A 17,361-nucleotide genomic window follows, 5' to 3' on the forward strand; every position below is an offset into this window, starting at 1 on the left:
GTATCGCTGTAACCGTACTGACGTGAAGAATAAAACCTCTTTATCAATTTTACCGCACGCGGAACGGTGTAAACGCACCCCCCCCAAAAGAAATTCATGAAACGCTGGTTTTTGTTCATTCTGCGTCCCAAAAATCGGAATAAAAAGCGATCAAAAAATTCCACGTGCCCGAAAATGGTACCAATAAAAACGTCAACTCGTCCCGCAAAAAATAAGACCTCACATGACTCGGTGGGTCAAAATACGGAAAAATTATAGCTCTCAATATGTGGTGATGCAAAAACTATTTTTACAATAAAAAGCGTCTTTTAGCGTGCGACAGCCGCCAAACATAAAAACCGCCATAAATAGTAAATCAAACCCCCCGTTATCACCCCCTTAGTTAGGGAAAAATAATAAAATAAAAAAAATGTATTTATTTCCATTTTTCCATTAGGGTTAGGGTTAGGGCTAGGGGTGTGTTGGGGTAGGGTTAGGGTTAGGGGTGTGTTGGGGTTCGGGTTGGAGTTAGAATTGGGGGTTTCCACTGTTTGGGCACATCAGGGGCTCTCCAAATGCAACATGGCGTCTGATCTCAATTCCAGCCAATTCTGAGTTGAAAAAGTCAAATGGTGCTCCTTCCCTTCCAAGCTCTGCTATGCGCCCAAACAGTGTTTTACCCCCACATGTAGGGTATCAGCCTACTCAGGACAAATTGCAAAACAATTTTTGGGGTCCAATTTCTCCTGTTACCCTTAGGAAAATAAAAAATTGGGGGCAAAAATATTTTTGTGGAAAAAAATGATTTTTTTATTTTCACGTCCGAGTGTTATAAACTTCTGTGAAGCACTTGGGGGTTCAAAGTGCTCACCACACATCTAGATAAGTTCCGTGGGGGGGTCTAGTGTCCAAAATGGGGTCACTTGTGGGGAGTTTCAATAGTTTAGGTACATCAGGGGCTCTCCAAACGCACATGACACCCGCAGACCATTCCATCAAAGTCTGCATTCCAAAACGTCACTGCTTCCCTTCCGAGCCCCGACGTGTGTCCATACAGTAGTTTTCTCCCACATATGGGGTGTCAGCGTACTCAGGACAAATTGGACAACAACTTTTGGGGGTCCAATTTCTCCTGTTACCCTTGGGAAAGTGAAAAAATTGGGGACTAATTGATCATGTTTGTGGAAAAAATACAAATTTTTTATTTTCACGCCCGGGCGTTGTAAACTTCTGTGAAGCACTGGGGGGTTCAAAGTGCTCACCACACATCTAGATAAGTTCCTTGGGGGGTCTAGTTTACAAAATGGTGTCATTTGTGGGGGGTTTCCACTGTTTAGGTACATTAGGGGCTCTCCAAAGGCAACATGACACCCGCAGACCATTCCATCAAAGTCTGCATTCCAAAACGTCACTACTTCCCTTCCGAGCCCCGACGTGTGCCCATACAGTAGTTTTCTCCCACGTATGGGGTATCAGCATACTCGGGACAAATTGGACAACAACTTTTGGGGTCCAATTTCTCCTGGTACCCTTGGGAAAATAAAAAAATGGTGACTAAAAGATCATGTTTGTGGAAAAAATACGAATTTTTTATTTTCACGCCTGGGCGTTGTAAACTTCTGTGAAGCACTGGGGGGGTCAAAGTGCTCACCACACATCTAGATAAGTTCCTTAGGGGGTCTAGTTTCCAAAATGGTGTCATTTGTGGGGGGGTTCCACTGTTTTGGTAAATCAGGGGTTTTCCAAACGCGACATGGTGTCCGATCTCAATTCCAGCCAAAAACGTCAAATGGCGCTGCTTCCCTTCCGAGCTCTGCCATGCGCCCAAATAGTGGTTTACCCCCACATGTGGGGTATCAGCGTACTCAGGACAAATTGCACAATAACTTTTAGGGTCCTGTTACCCTTGGAAAAATAAGAATTGAGGGTGAAAAGATCATTTTTGTGGAAAAAATATGATTTTTTAATTGTATGGCTTTATGTTATAAACTTCTGTGAAGCCCATGGGGGTTCAAAGTTCTCACCACACATCTAGAGAAGTTCCTTAGGGGGTCTAGTTTCCAAAATGGTGTCATTTGTGGGGGGTTTCCACTGTTTAGGCACATCAGGGACTCTCCAAACGGGACATGGCGTCCAATCTGAATTCCAGCCAATTTTGCATTGAAAATGTCAAACGGCGCTCCTTCCATTCTGAGCTCTGCCATGCGCCGAAACAGTCGTTCCCCCCCCACAAATCAGGTATCTGCGTACTCGGGACAAATTGCACAATAACTTTTGCAGTTCAATTTCTCCTGTTACCCTTGGTAAAATAAAAAAAATTGAACCTGAAGTATTTTTTTTTATGAAAAAAAGTTAGATGTTCATTTTTTTTTTAAGGCTAAGTGCACACGTACCGGAACTCTCGCGGAAATTACCGCGAGAATTCCGGAATTCCAGTCCGCGGGAAAATCGCATTTTAAATTCCCGCGATTTTCCCGTGGAAAAACTAGCATTTTGCAAGCGTATTTAGCTTGCAAAATGCTAGCGTTTTCCAAGCGATCTGTAGCATCGCTTGGAGAACTGATTGACAGGTTGGTCACACTCTTCAAACATAGTGTTTGACGAGTGTGACCAACTTTTTACTACTGAGGCCGCCTATGCAGCATCAGTAGTAAAAGATAGAATATAAAAAATAGTGTTATTCTCACCCTCCGACGTCCCGCGCATCCGTTCCCATTAATCCTTTGCGGAAATGCACGCGATGACGACGTCTCGCGGTAATTCGAGATGACGTCGCGCGAATGACCGCGAGACTTCGGGATCCCGCGAGAAGGGACGTCATCGCGAGCATTTTCGCAAAGGACTACTGGGAACGAGAGCGTGAAGAGAAGCGGGAAGGCAGCGCGGGACGCGGAAGGGTGAGAATAACAATATTTTTTATTTTTAAATTCTATTTTTTACAGGGATATGGTACCCACAGCCCGGAGGACAGTCTCCTCTCCTCTGGACCATGGGTACCATCCGCAATTGTTCTGCTTACTTTCCGCATGGTGTGCACAGCCACATGCGGGAAATAAGCGGAACAATGCATTCCTATGGGTGCGGGATCGCCGCGATTCCGCAAATTAATGAGCATGCTGCGGTTTTTACCGCGAAGCGATTCCGCCGCGGTAAAAACCGCAGCATTAGCACAGCATTGCGGAATCCCATAGGAATGCATGGGATGCTTATTTTTCGCGTTTTCGCGTCAAAATCGCGCGGTTAAAACCGCCGCGGAAACGCGAAAAAAACGCCACGTGTGAACTCAGCCTAAATATTCAAAAAAATTCCTGTGACGCACCTAAAGGGTTAATAAACTTCTTGAATGTGGTTTTGAGCACCTTAATGGGTGCAGTTTTTAGAATGGTGTCACTTTTGGGTATTTTCTATCATATAGACCCCTCAAAGTGGCTTCAAATGTGATGTGGTTCTAAAAATAAAATGGTGTTGTAAAAATGAGAAATCGCTGGTCAACTTTTAACCCTTATAACTTCCTAACAAAAAAAAATTTTGGTTCCAAAATTGTGCTGATGTAAAGTAAACATGTGGGAAATGTTAGTTATCAAGTTTTTTGTGTGCCGTATCTCTGTGATTTAAGGGCAAAAAAATTCAAAGTTGGAAAATTGCGAAATTTTCGCCAAATTTCCGTTTTTCTCACAAATAAACGCAAGTTATTTGAATGAAATTTTACCACTAACATGAAGTACAATATGTCTCGAGAAAACCGTGTCAGAATCACCGGGATCCATGGAAGCGTTCCAGAGTTATGACCTCATAAAGGTACAGTGGTCAGAATTGTAAAAATTGGCCCGGTCATGAACGTGCAAACCACCCTTGGGGGTGAAGGGGTTAAACATGTTATAGAGACACATTAATATATATATTTCTAGTTCATACAGTTCTTAATTGCAGAATAGCCGCTGACACATTAGCCGGCTTTTGTATAACATTCTCCTGCCCGACATGAAATGACACATGGTTTACATATGTTAACCATTTCATTCCAGGTTTTTTTTTTTTTTTTTTTTTTTGTCTATCACTATTAATTATGAGGGCTTGTGGGGGTTCATTTAAGGGGTTAATTTGTTGTATTAAATTGCTGAGACTCCCGCTGACATCACTGAGGCTGCAGGGAGTCCCCGTAATTTAATAGAACGACTTAACCCCTTAAATGAACACCTACAAGCCCAAAATTTAACCCACAAGCACTCATATAATTAATAGTGATAGACATAAAAAAAAAAACATGAAATGAAATGGTTAACTATATGTAAACCATGTGTCATTTCATGTCGGGCAGGAGAATGTTATACAAAAGCCGGCTAATGTGTCAGCGGCTATTCTGCAATTAAGAACTGTATGAACTAGAAATATATATATTAATGTGTCTCTATAATTAATAAATATATATATATATATATATATATATATATATATATATAATTTTTTTTTTTTTTTTTTTTTCAATGTGTCTAGATCTATTAATTTGTTGCTTTATTTAACTGGACAATGTGATTTTACTGTATTTAGGAAAAAAAAATTGCCGGCTTTTGGTGCGATTTTTATTGCAACTCACACATCGGATCCGTTTTCAATCCAAGTTTTTCTTGCCCCCATAGACATGCATTGTCGAATCCGATCCGAAAATCGGTGACACCATATCCAGCAAAAGAGAAGTCAGACTGAAGCACCGTGTCCCTGGATAGCAGCCATTTGTGTAAATTTTGGGAGGTTTATCTGTGATGTTATATAGGAAAAAAAATGGTTGTAATGGTTGTGTCTGCTGAAATTACCCGGGTTACCCTATTCCAAATTCTTTAGGCAATAAGGCCGGTCTGCCATATGTGGTGATGTGTGCCAATGGCATTACAGCCTCTGAAACAAAGGTCTGATACACCATGACAGATCCTGCTGAGCATAGCAGAGACCATATCAACACAATGCAAGATTTGTAATGAAGTTTCTGCTGGAGACCTGCCTGTTATTTTTAAAGGGAATGTCAGTTATTTTTTGTTTAAATATTCATTTTTAAACTTTTTTTTTTTTTTTTATGAAATTGACTATCTTAACATTTATTACTCTGTCGCCTCATTGGGGGACACAGAACCATGGGTGTTATGCTGCTGTCCACTAGGAGGCGACACTATGCATAATCTGAAAAAGATTAATTTTGGCTCCTCCTCTGCAGTATACACCCCTGGACGGCGTCAGCCTTCTCCAGTTTTTGCTTAGTGTCGCAAGGAGGCACACCTTTTTTCTTCCGTTTTTTTCCTTTTTTCGTCCGGAAATACAGATGAAGAAAAGTGGGTCTCCAGCGAGACTCCCGGCATGGCTCCCTCCTTGGTCCCCCATTAGTGGTACCCGGTTGAGGTCGAGGTGGCTATTCCCCATGTCGCTCCCTCCCCAGTCCCTCGGGTCCTGGTTCGAGGTCGAGACCCCCCCTCCTTTCCCAACCCCGTTGGGGTCTGGGTTGAGGTTGAGGTGAGGATGAAGACCCCCTGACGGTGACAGATGCACCCTCCCTAATCCCCCGCAGGGGGAATTAGGTTGAGACGCCTCAGGTAGGGTCGGAGAACAGGCAGCATTCCGCAGCTTCCAGGGACCCCAGACCAGCTGAGGGATCCTGTTGGGGCCGGGGGAGGGTGCGGACTGGATGGCACAGCAGAGACAGGACTTTTCTGCATCCCTGTCTCTGCAGCAGCAGCGGCTCCAGGGGCCCCCCATACAGGAACCGCTACCCCTGCTACCCCCACCGCTATCCAGTCGACCATTCTCGGGGGGTCTGGTACAAATCCGCCCCCCCCCCCCCCCGGACTACCGCGCCGCTCTGAAGCCGCCGCCTTTTCCCCGCCCCCCGGATGACTAAAATGACATGCTGGAGTGTCATAGAAGGGGCGGATTGAGGCAGAAAGGGCGCGTTTTTTACAAGCCCAACACCCCCTTTTCAGCTCTCCGCCCCCTCCTCCCTCTCCTCAGAGTCCCGGTGGCCATTTTTTCTGGATGAGATCCAGGAGAGGAGCATCACAGTGGTCTCCGGGGGGCACAGAACTGGGATCTGTCGGCGCTGGACCTAGGGGCACACCGGTGGGGTAAGCTCACAGCTGGGTTCTCATTACTCAGCTGTGAATCTATACTTCCTATAAGGCTCTCTGTGGGTTCCCTCTGCGTAGCCACCCCTGTTCGATCCCTAATAGCCAGCCTCTGTGTACTATGCCGGGCTCAAGGAAGAGAACCAGGCAGGAATGTTTCTATGCATTCTGCACAGCCTGCAAAGCCACGCTCCCTAGTGGCAGCACGTATCCGCACTGCCGGGTCTGCATCCAGAACTCTGGGTCAGAACCCCAGGGAGTCCCTACTGACGCTTCAGTGTCACAGGCCACGCCGGAATGGGAAACTCAGATGTCTCAGTCTATGACACAGTCCATTGACAACCTAACTGCCACATTGCTGCAAGCTCTGCAGAGTCGGGCCCCGGCTATGGACGTTACACAGCAAACGGACAGCTTGTCTCAGGAACATGCTGCTTCCGACTCTCACAGACGTAAGCGGACCCACAGGTCTCGATCACCTGAGTCGCCCTATAGCACAAGGTCGTCCCCCTCCAGGGAGAGACAGCGTCATTCCAGGTCTCCTAGGCAGTCCCCTGCCACAGACAGGCAGTGCAATTTACCACAGGGATCCCCCACCACAGAAGGCCCCCGCCCCAGGTCGCCCTCCAGGGATCACCTCAGCGAGGCACAGGATTCGGAGGGCATCTGTGACTCCGACTCAGATAACGAAACGGAGAGGTCCGTGGTACCTTCTCCCCCTAGCAATACAGCGCTAGTTGAAGACATAATCTCTGCCATTCATCGGGTGCTAAAAATTCCAGAGTCGGCCCCGGAAGTCCCAGAACATGGGATTTGCTTCGAAAGTGTTCAGAAACCACCTAAGGTCTTTCCTAATCACCATGAGTTTGAGAAAATACTTACCAAACAGATTGCGCAGCCTGAGAAAAAATTCGCTAATCGCAAATACTTGAAAGCGAAGTACACCTTCCCACAGAAAGACACCAAACAATGGACAGATCCACCTGAAGTGGACCCTCCGGTTTCTAGGCTAGCAGCGCAGACTTTACTCTCTCTGCCAGATAGCTCAACCCTCAGGGACGCAGCAGACCGGCAAGTAGAACGCATGGCTCGTTCTATTTTCGAAGCGGCAGGCGCCTCTCTGGGCCCTGCGTTTGCTTCAGTTTGGGCGGCCAAGGCCATCCTGGCTTGGGCCAAAAAACTACAGGAGGGTCTTCAAGCTTCAAATCCTGAGCTCTCGGACCAAGCGGTCCAGATAGCAGTGGTAGCAGACTACATGATTCATGCAGCCCTGGATTCCGCAAGAGGTGTAGCGGGAATAGCATCAAACGCCATCACGATCCGACGCATCCTCTGGCTGCGAGAATGGAAAGCGGATGCGGCCTCAAAGAAGTCCCTCACGCGACTTCCGTATTTTACTGGAAGACTTTAAGGCAAAAAGTTGGACACCATGATAGCCAATGCCACTGGGGGTAAGAGTACCTCTCTCCCTCAACTAAAACCGAAACGCACGTTTAAACGAAGAAACCAGACGCGATTCCGATCCTTTCGGAATTCCTCGGGCTGGTCCGTTTCGCCCCCAGCGCAAAACCGTAACCGCTCTCCACGCAGGGACAACCCACGGACGCAGCAGCGACCGGACAGGTCTTGGCAGTCGAAAGCAGGCCAAGCGAAACCCAAGGGAGAAAAACCTCAGAACTTCGCTTCATCATGACTCGCGAACTCCGGAAGACACCCCACCAGTAGGCGGCCGACTTTTACTCTTCCAGCAAGTCTGGCTGCCTATTACAGAAGACAGGTGGGTCAGGGAAATGGTGTCTTCCGGATACAAGATAGAGTTCACTTCCGCTCCACCGAACCGGTTCTTCCTTTCTATTCCTCCAACACCACCAGACAAGGCTCGTACTTTCCACCAAGCGGTTTCCTCTCTCCTTCAATCAGGAGTTGTGGTGCCGGTTCCCGCGAACGAGAGATTCCGAGGGTTCTACTCAAATTTGTTCGTAGTCCCCAAGAAAGGAGGCAGCGTCCGACCCATACTGGACCTAAAACAGCTCAACAATTACGTACGGGTCCGTCATTTCCGCATGGAGTCCCTCCGGTCCATCTTTGCATCCATGGAGCAGGGAGAATACCTCGCCTCCATAGACATACAGGATGCGTATCTGCACATACCAATTGCTCCCGCCCACCAAAGGTTTCTCAGGTTCGCGGTCAACCAAAACCACTACCAGTTTGTCGCCCTTCCGTTCGGACTCGCCACGGCTCAAACCAACCTCGCTTACACGAGGGAAGCCCTTCCTCTCAGGACAATGGAAGATCCTGACTACCGATGCAAGCCTGACAGGCTGGGGGCGGTGCACCTACATCACAGGGCACAGGGCAAGTGGTCACTGAGGGAAGTGACATTGCCCATCAATGTTCTGGAAATCAGGGCCATCCTCTTGCCACTGAGAGCCTTTCATCACTTGCTTGCAGCCTTGCACATACGGATACAGTCGGACAATGCCACGGCTGTGGCATACATGAACCACCAAGGCGGGACCCGCAGCGCCCAAGCGATGAGAGAAGTGGCTCATATCCTCCGCTGGGCGGAAGACACGAGGTCGGTACTTTCTGCGGTCCACATTCCGGGTGTAAAAAACTGGGAAGCCGACTTCCTCAGCAGGCAAGGAATGGACTCGGGGGAGTGGTCTCTCCATCCCGAGATTTTTTACCAGATCTGTCAACGATGGGGAACCCCGGAGGTGGACCTAATGGCATCCCATCTCAATACCAAGGTCCCCAATTTCATGGCCAGGACACACGACCCGCGGTCGCTCGGAGCGGATGCCCTGGTCCAGGACTGGTCCCAGTTCCGACTCCTGTACATTTTTCCACCCCTCCCCCTAATCTCCAGGGTCGTGAGGAAGATCAAGCAAGAGGGAGTTCCGACCATCCTCATCGCACCAGACTGGCCCAGACGTACATGGTACGCCGACATCGTCCAACTTACAGCAGACGCCCCCTGGCGTCTACCCGACCGTCACGACCTTCTGTCTCAAGGTCCGTTCTTCCACCAGAATTCAGGGGCTCTCAATTTGACGGCATGGCCCTTGAAACCTGGATTCTAACCCAGGCAGGTTTTTCACCGACAGTCATTGCAACTATGATCAGGGCAAGGAAGCCTGCCTCCGCCAAGCTCTATTATCGTACCTGGAGAGCTTTCTTTTCTTGGTGCGAATCTCATGGACAAGTCCCACTCCCTTATTCCCTCCCGAAGGTACTAGGTTTTCTTCAATCGGGCCTAGACGCCATGCTATCCTTAAGTTCGCTTAAGAGTCAGGTGTCGGCGCTTTCAGTCCTTTTTCAAAAGCGCATTGCTATTAAACCGCAAGTAAGGACTTTCATCCAGGGAGTTTCCCGATTGGTTCCTCCCTACAAACGTCCGCTGGATACGTGGGACCTCAATCTGGTCGTGACAGCATTGCAAGCTCCACCCTTCGAACCTCTTAGAGGAGTTCCACTCTCCATTCTGTCTCAAAAAGTGGTTTTTCTAGTGGCGATCACCTCGTTACGCAGAGTGTCGGAATTGTCAGCACTTTCCTGCAGGCGGCCTTTCCTAGCCTTTCACCAAGACAAGGTGGTTCTCCGCACGGTACCATCCTTCCTTCCGAAGGTTGTGTCCAACTTTCACCTCAATGAGGAGATTTCACTGCCATCCCTTTGCCCGGTTCCGGTTCATAGAGTGGAGAAGGCTCTGCATACGCTTGACCTTGTCAGAGCGTTGCGGATTTACGTGTCCAGGACTGCACCTTTCCGGAAATCTGATTCCCTCTTCATTCTTCCGGAAGGTAGTCGCAAGGGGCTGCCGGCTTCCAAGGCTACCCTTGCCAGGTGGATCAAGTCCACCATACATGAGGCCTACCGACTTAACAGTTCCCCTCTTCCGGCCGGTATCACGGCACACTCTACACGGGCAGTAGGGGCCTCCTGGGCCATTCGGCATCAGGCTTCGGCACAACAAGTGTGTAAGGCGGCCACTTGGACTAGCCTACACACGTTTACGAAACACTACAGTGTTCATACCCAGTCCTCAGCGGATGCGAGCCTGGGTAGACTGGTTCTGCAGGCGGCAGTGTCCCTAACTTAGGGACCTGCTAACACAATATTCGTCCATTGCTTCCCACCCAGGGACTGCTTTGGGACGTCCCATGGTTCTGTGTCCCCCAATGAGGCGACAGAGTAAAGGAGATTTTTGTGTACTCACCGTAAAATCTCTTTCTCTTAGCCTCTAATTGGGGGACACAGCTCCCACCCTGTTGCCCTTATGGGCCGTTGTTTACGGTTGAGTTCTCATATTGTTCTTTGAGCTCGTACATAGTAGCCTTCTTACAGGCATGGTTATGTTATTTGGTTACGTTCCTCCTAATGCTTTGGCACAAAACTGGAGAAGGCTGACGCCGTCCAGGGGTGTATACTGCAGAGGAGGAGCCAAAGTTAATCTTTTTCAGATTATGCATAGTGTCGCCTCCTAGTGGACAGCAGCATAACACCCATGGTTCTGTGTCCCCCAATTAGAGGCTAAGAGAAAGAGATTTTACGGTGAGTACACAAAAATCTTTTTTTTTTTTTTTTTTTACAGCCATTGAGGTCTGGTGTATTTGTCAGAGCACGACACCTGCACACCCCAAATAGTGGTCAGCTGCCCAATTCACTGCTGCACGTGTAGTCAGGCGCCATCTTATTGCAGCCTATCGTTGTGTGTTGAGCTACAATTTCCCGGTCACTGCTACCTACAGTGATGACAGGAGGTCCAGGCACCAGCCCTGAGGTGATAAGTCGGCAGCCTGGTATTGTGCTAGAAATACCTGTCTACTGATTTTTCTCACTGCTGGAATAAGTTATCTCTGCAGCAGAGCTGTCTTCCAGCTGTGACAAAAGGTCAGTAGCCTGGCATTAGTAGTACTATGTTAGACTGCATACATGTTCTCTCTGCTGCAGTGTTCAGAGCTCAGCTGTGTTATCATGCTGTGCTCCGAACAATGCACACTGAGCAGAGCTCATCAGAAGAGATGACTGTCACTGGCTGTAGTGCTCTGTACATTCAACTTTAATCTACAGAGTGCAGTAAGCAGTGACAGTCGTCTCTTCTGCTGCGCTTTACAGGAGGGAGCAGTAAAGCGTCATTTAAACATCCATGCATCACAGACTTCTGAATGAGACTTTACACTCACTGACTAGCGCTTTCATTAAAAGAATGAAATAGATTTATTTTATTTGATATTGCTGCATCTGTAAAAGTTCGGCCTATCAAAATATAAAAATAATTAACTCTTACAATAAATGGCAATAAAATAAACAGGAAAATCAACTCAATTTTTTTTTCGATTCACCATGCATCCCTCAAAAATGTAATAAAAAGCAATTCAAACATTTCATGACCCCCTACAATGGTGTCAGTATAAACGTCAGTTCACCATGCAAAAAACAAGTCCCAATACATCTCCATCGACAGAAAAATAATTTTTGTCATAGCTGTACATTTTAAGAGACGTTCGGTTTGTCTGATTTTTCTGTTTATAGGTATATTTTTGAGTAAAATGTAAATTGTTCCTTTTAACCCCTTCACCCCCAAGGGTGGTTTGCACGTTCATGACCGGGCCAATTTTTACAATTCTGACCACTGTCCATTTATGAGGTCATAACTCTGGAACGCTTCCATGGATCCCGGTGATTCTGACATTGTTTTCTCGTGACCTATTGTACTGCATGTTAGTGGTAAAATTTCATTCAAATAACTTGCGTTTATTTGTGAGAAAAACGGAAATTTGGCGAAAATTTTGAAAATTTCGCAGTTTTCCAACTTTGAATTTTTTTGCCCTTAAATCACAGAGATACGGCACACAAAAAACTTGATAACTAACATTTCCCACATGTTTACTTTACATCAGCACAATTTTGGAACCAAAATTTTTTTTTGTTAGGATGTTATAAGGGTTAAAAGTTGACCAGCGATTTCTCATTTTTACAACACCATTTTATTTTTAGGACCACATCACATTTGAAGCCACTTTGAGGGGTCTATATGATAGAAAATACCCAAAAGTGACACCATTCTAAAAACTGCACCCCTTAAGGTGCTCAAAACCACATTCAAGAAGTTTATTAACCCTTTAGGTGCGTCACAGGAATTTTTTTGAATATTTAAAAAAAAATGAACATCTAACTTTTTTTCATAAAAAAAAATACTTCAGGTTCAATTTTTTTTATTTTACCAAGGGTAACAGGAGAAATTGAACTGCAAAAGTTATTGTGCAATTTGTCCTGAGTACGCAGATACCTGATATGTGGGGGGGAACGACTGTTTCGGCGCATGGCAGAGCTCAGAATGGAAGGAGCGCCGTTTGACTTTTTCAATGCAAAATTGGCTGGAATTCAGATTGGACGCCATGTCACGCTTGGAGAGTCCCTGATGTACCTAAACAGTGGAAACCCCCTACAAGTGACCCCATTTTGGAAACTAGACCCCCCCCCCCAAGGAACTTATCTAGATATGTGGTGAGAACTTTGAACCCACAAGGGCTTTACAGAAGTTTATAACGTACAGCGGTACAATTAAAAAATCATATTTTTTCCACAAAAATGATCTTTTCACCCCAATTTTTATTTTCCCAAGGGTAACAGGACCCTAAAAGTTATTGTGCAATTTGTCCTGAGTACGCTGATACCCCACATGTGGGGGTAAACCACTATTTGGGCGCATGGCAGAGCTCGGAAGGGAAGCAGCGCCATTTGACGTTTTTGGCTGGAATTGAGATCGGACACCATGTCGCGTTTGGAAAACTCCTGATGTACCAAAACAGTGGAAACCCCCCACAAATGACACCATTTTGGAAACTAGACCCCCTAAGGAACTTATCTAGATGTGTGGTGAGAACTTTGAACCCCCCAGTGCTTCACATAAGTTTACAACGTACGGGCGTGAAAATAAAAAATTCGTATTTTTTCCACAAACATGATCTTTTAGTCACCATTTTTTTATTTTCCCAAGGGTACCAGGAGAAATTGGACCCCAAAAGTTGTTGTCCAATTTGTCCTGAGTATGCTGATACCCCATATGTGGGAGAAAACTACTGTATGGGCACACGTCGGGGCTCGGAAGGGAAGTAGTGACGTTTTGGAATGCAGACTTTGATGGAATGGTCTGCGGGTGTCATGTTGCCTTTGGAGAGCCCCTAATGTACCTAAACAGTGGAAACCCCCCCACAAATTACACCATTTTGTAAACTAGACCCCCCCAAGGAACTTATCTAGATGTGTGGTGAGCACTTTGAACCCCCAAGGGCTTCACAGAAGTTTATAACACTCGGACGTGAAAATAAAAAAAATCATTTTTTTCCACAAAAATTATGTTTTTGCCCCCAATTTTTTATTTTCCTAAGGGTAACAGGAGAAATTGGACCCCAAAAATTGTTTTGCAATTTGTCCTGAGGTTTGGGCGCATAGCAGAGCTTGGAAGGGAAGGAGCACCATTTGACTTTTTCAACTCAGAATTGGCTGGAATTGAGATCAGACGCCATGTTGCATTTGGAGAGCCCCTGATGTGCCCAAACAGTGGAAACCCCCAATTCTAACTCCAACCCGAACCCCAACACAGCCCTAACCCTAGCCCTAACCCTAATGGAAAAATGGAAATAAATACATTTTTTTTATTTTATTATTTTTCCCTAACTAAGGGGGTGATAACGGGGGGGTTTGATTTACTATTTATGGCGGTTTTTATGTTTGGCGGCTGTCGCACGCTAAAAGACGCTTTTTATTGTAAAAATAGTTTTTGCATCACCACATATTGAGAGCTATAATTTTTCCGTATTTTGACCCACCGAGTCATGTGAGGTCTTATTTTTTGCGGGACGAGTTGACGTTTTTATTGGTACCATTTTCGGGCACGTGGAATTTTTTGATCGCTTTTTATTCCGATTTTTGGGACGCAGAATGAACTAAAACCAGCGTTTCATGAATTTCTTTTGGGGGGGGTGCGTTTACACCGTTCCGCGTGCGGTAAAATTGATAAAGAGGTTTTATTCTTCACGTCAGTACGGTTACAGCGATACCTCATTTAGGTCGTTTTTTTATGTTTTTGTCGGTTTTATGCAATGAAAACTATTTTATATAAAAAATAATTTATTTTTGCATCGCTTTATTTAGCGAGCTATAACTTTTTTATTTTTTCGCTGATGATGCTGTGTGGTGGCTCGTTTTTTGCGGGACAAGATGACGTTTTCAGCGGTACCATGGATATTTATATGCGTCTTTTTGATCGCGCGTTATTACACTTTTTGTTTGGCGGTATGATAATAAATCATTATTTTTTGCTTCGTTTTTTATTTTTATTTTTTAAGGGGTTCGCTAAAGGGGTTAACTAATGGGACAGTTTTATAGGGCGGGTCGTTACGGACGCGGCGATACCTAATATGTGTACTTTTATTGGTTTTTTTTTTTTATTATTATTTCCAAAAAATGGATTTATTGGGGGAATATTTTTTTTTTTTCTAATATATTTGGCGATTTTTTTTTTTAAATTATTTTTACACTTTTTTTTATTTTTTTTTTTACTTTACTAAATAGTCCCAGGTGGGACATCACTGTCCTGTGACAGATCGCTGATCTGTCACATCACAGATCACTGTGACAGATCAGCAATCTGTCACAGGCATTGAAGAAGACTTCCTCATGCCTGCGCTTTGCAGGCACTGAGGAAGCCAGCTTCCTCAGGCCCCCGAAGGCCCCCGTCGCCATCTTGGATTCGGGGGCCTGGAGGAAAGGAGCCCCCCGCAGCAGCGCTGCACATTGCGCTGCCGTGGGGGGCTCAGGGAAGCACGGAGGGAGCCCCCTCCCTGCCGATGCTTCCCTTTAACCCCCGGTACACCGCGATCGTGTTTGATCGCGGTGTGCAAGGGGTTAACGTGTCGGGGGCGGTCCGTGACCGCCCCTGACACATTGTGCCCGGTGTCAGCTGTGATAATCAGCTGACACCCGGCCGCGATCAGCGGCGCTCACCACGTGGGCGCCGCTGATCGCGGTAGACGTACTATCCCGTCCACGGTCATACGGGCCCGGGTACCGTGGACGGGATAGTACGTCGGATGTCAGGAAGGGGTTGAACTACAAACTTCTGACAACAGGTCTCCAAATTTCCAAGCTATAAATTTTGTATTTTTTTTTTCTGATAAAGAAAAAAAAAAAACCCCAAATGCTTTCAGACCTCAAATAATGCAAAGAAAACAAGTTCATAATCATTTAAAACATTAGTATTGTTGTTTCTAACTTAGGAAGAGTTCAGAAATCAATATTTTGTGGAATAACCATGATTTTTAAACACAGCTTTCATGTGTCTTGGCATGCTTTCCACCAGTCTTTCACACTGCTTCTGGATCAAAAATGTAAGCAGTTCCTCATTGTTTGATGTCTTGTGACTATCCATCATCCTCTTGATTACATTCCAGAGGTTTTCAATGGGGTTCAGGTCTGGAGAATGGGCTGCCCATGACGGGGTTTTGATGTGGTGGTCTTAATTTTTGCCAGAGCTGTATATGGAGGTTGTGGGCAACAAATAACGCGGTTCACTCTGCTAGGATGTCAGATGGGTGGTGCTCAGCACAACAGGAGACAGTCCATAAATTTGCTATCCAAAGAAGGAAAGACAAGTGTCTTGGATCTGCATTTAAAATATTAATGTAGCAGTTATAGGATAACAGCTGAGGAAACTGGTGCGTATAGGCGATAGCTGTTTCGCTTTAGGCCTGTTTCACACATCCGTTTGTCACCATCAGTCAAAATCCGCCGATTAGCAAAAAAAAACGGATCCGCCATTTATCTTGGCGGATCCGTTTTTTCCCCATTGACTTTCATTATCTGCGGATTTTGACTGAGGATCGTCCGTTGCATCCATATTTCTGCGGATCCGGCAAAATTTTGGCATCCGCTGAGATTATCGAACGGACAATGCAACGTTTTGTTGTCCAGATCCGTATTTTCCTCTTTTGCTATATGTTTAACCCTAAATCCAATCTGGCTGCTGGATACAAAAAAAAATCTCGCTCTCTTGCTCTCTCTTGCCATTTTAGCGGCTGCATACGAACAGGAAAAACGTAACTGTGAAACAGGCCTTACTCTACAGAAGCGCGTATAGATTACATGTGCCAACACAAACCGTGGGGAACAGAATGATCATTGTGGTTTTGTCCTGATGAAGAGGTTTGAAAACCTTGAAACGCCTTTTGGACTCTGAACCATCATATTCCTCATCTATTACACAAACTGTGGGGAACAGAATGATAATAAGATCGTTCTGTCCCCGTAGACATCGCATGGTCAGCAGCACATTCTCTGTTTACATTGAGCAATGTGTTGCCGATAAATATATATTTTTTTGGCACAAATGATCAGATCACCAAAAAAGTAAGGACTTTATTACTTCGTCGAGTGACTGCTGGTATGTTTACATGGCCTGTTAATTAATTGGGCCAATTATCTGCTTGTCTAAATGTCTTAACTGCTTTCAGCTTTTATTTATTTTTTTTTTCCAATTCCAGGGTACTGTAAAATAAAATGTTTGTAATGTGCATTATCTGCCCTATTTATAGTCTTATATTTGTCTTTTAATGTAGATAATGCTGTGAGGGAGCAGCGTCTTCTCTATGTGCAGCACAGTGGCTCAGTGGAGCGCTGGGGTCTTGGGTTCAAATCCCACCAAGGACAACATTGCAAGGAGTTTGTATGTTCTCCCCTTGTTTGCGAGGGTTTCCTCCGGGTTCTCCGGTTTCCTCCCACACTCCAAAAACATACTGATAAGGAATTTAGTTTGTGAGCCCCATTGGGGACAGAGATGATAATGTGTGCAGACTGTAAAGCGCTGCGGAATATGTTCTCGCTATATAAAAATAAAGACTATTATTTATTGTTCCTGGGACTCTCAGTAAGCGTACAGAGGGGAGCGCACAGTACTTGTGTAAGCAGAGGCTGTAAAACCCAAGCACTGGGCACCCAGCTCTAGGCACTGACAGTGTAGACGCTGCCCACACACAGCTTGAACACGTTTAATTTTTGGCCACTAATTTTACACCAATAACTATAAAAAGGCTGATAAAGCAAAATACTTACTGTTACTGTATATATTAGGAGAAGTGCAAAGGATAAAGATGTTAAAAGTGCAAATACTCTTTAAATGAGAGGAATACTTTTTTTATTTTTTTTTATTTTTCCCCCTGAGGACTTGCAATCGAAATGAGTGCCAAGTAAATTACACTTTCATTTT

The 17,361-nt window shown here is 45.5% G+C and overlaps 1 protein-coding gene across 2 annotated transcripts in view; it reads left to right on the forward strand.

The window, feature by feature from the left end:
- The window catches only part of DGCR2 (DiGeorge syndrome critical region gene 2), a 118,395-nt gene that overhangs the window by 16,409 nt on the left and 84,625 nt on the right, over window positions 1–17,361 (forward strand). The window lies entirely within an intron of this gene.

The sequence above is a fragment of the Dendrobates tinctorius genome, unplaced genomic scaffold (assembly GCF_039654945.1).
Source record: "Dendrobates tinctorius isolate UK_male_01 unplaced genomic scaffold, ASM3965494v1 ptg000265l, whole genome shotgun sequence".
Taxonomy (NCBI): domain Eukaryota; kingdom Metazoa; phylum Chordata; class Amphibia; order Anura; family Dendrobatidae; genus Dendrobates; species Dendrobates tinctorius.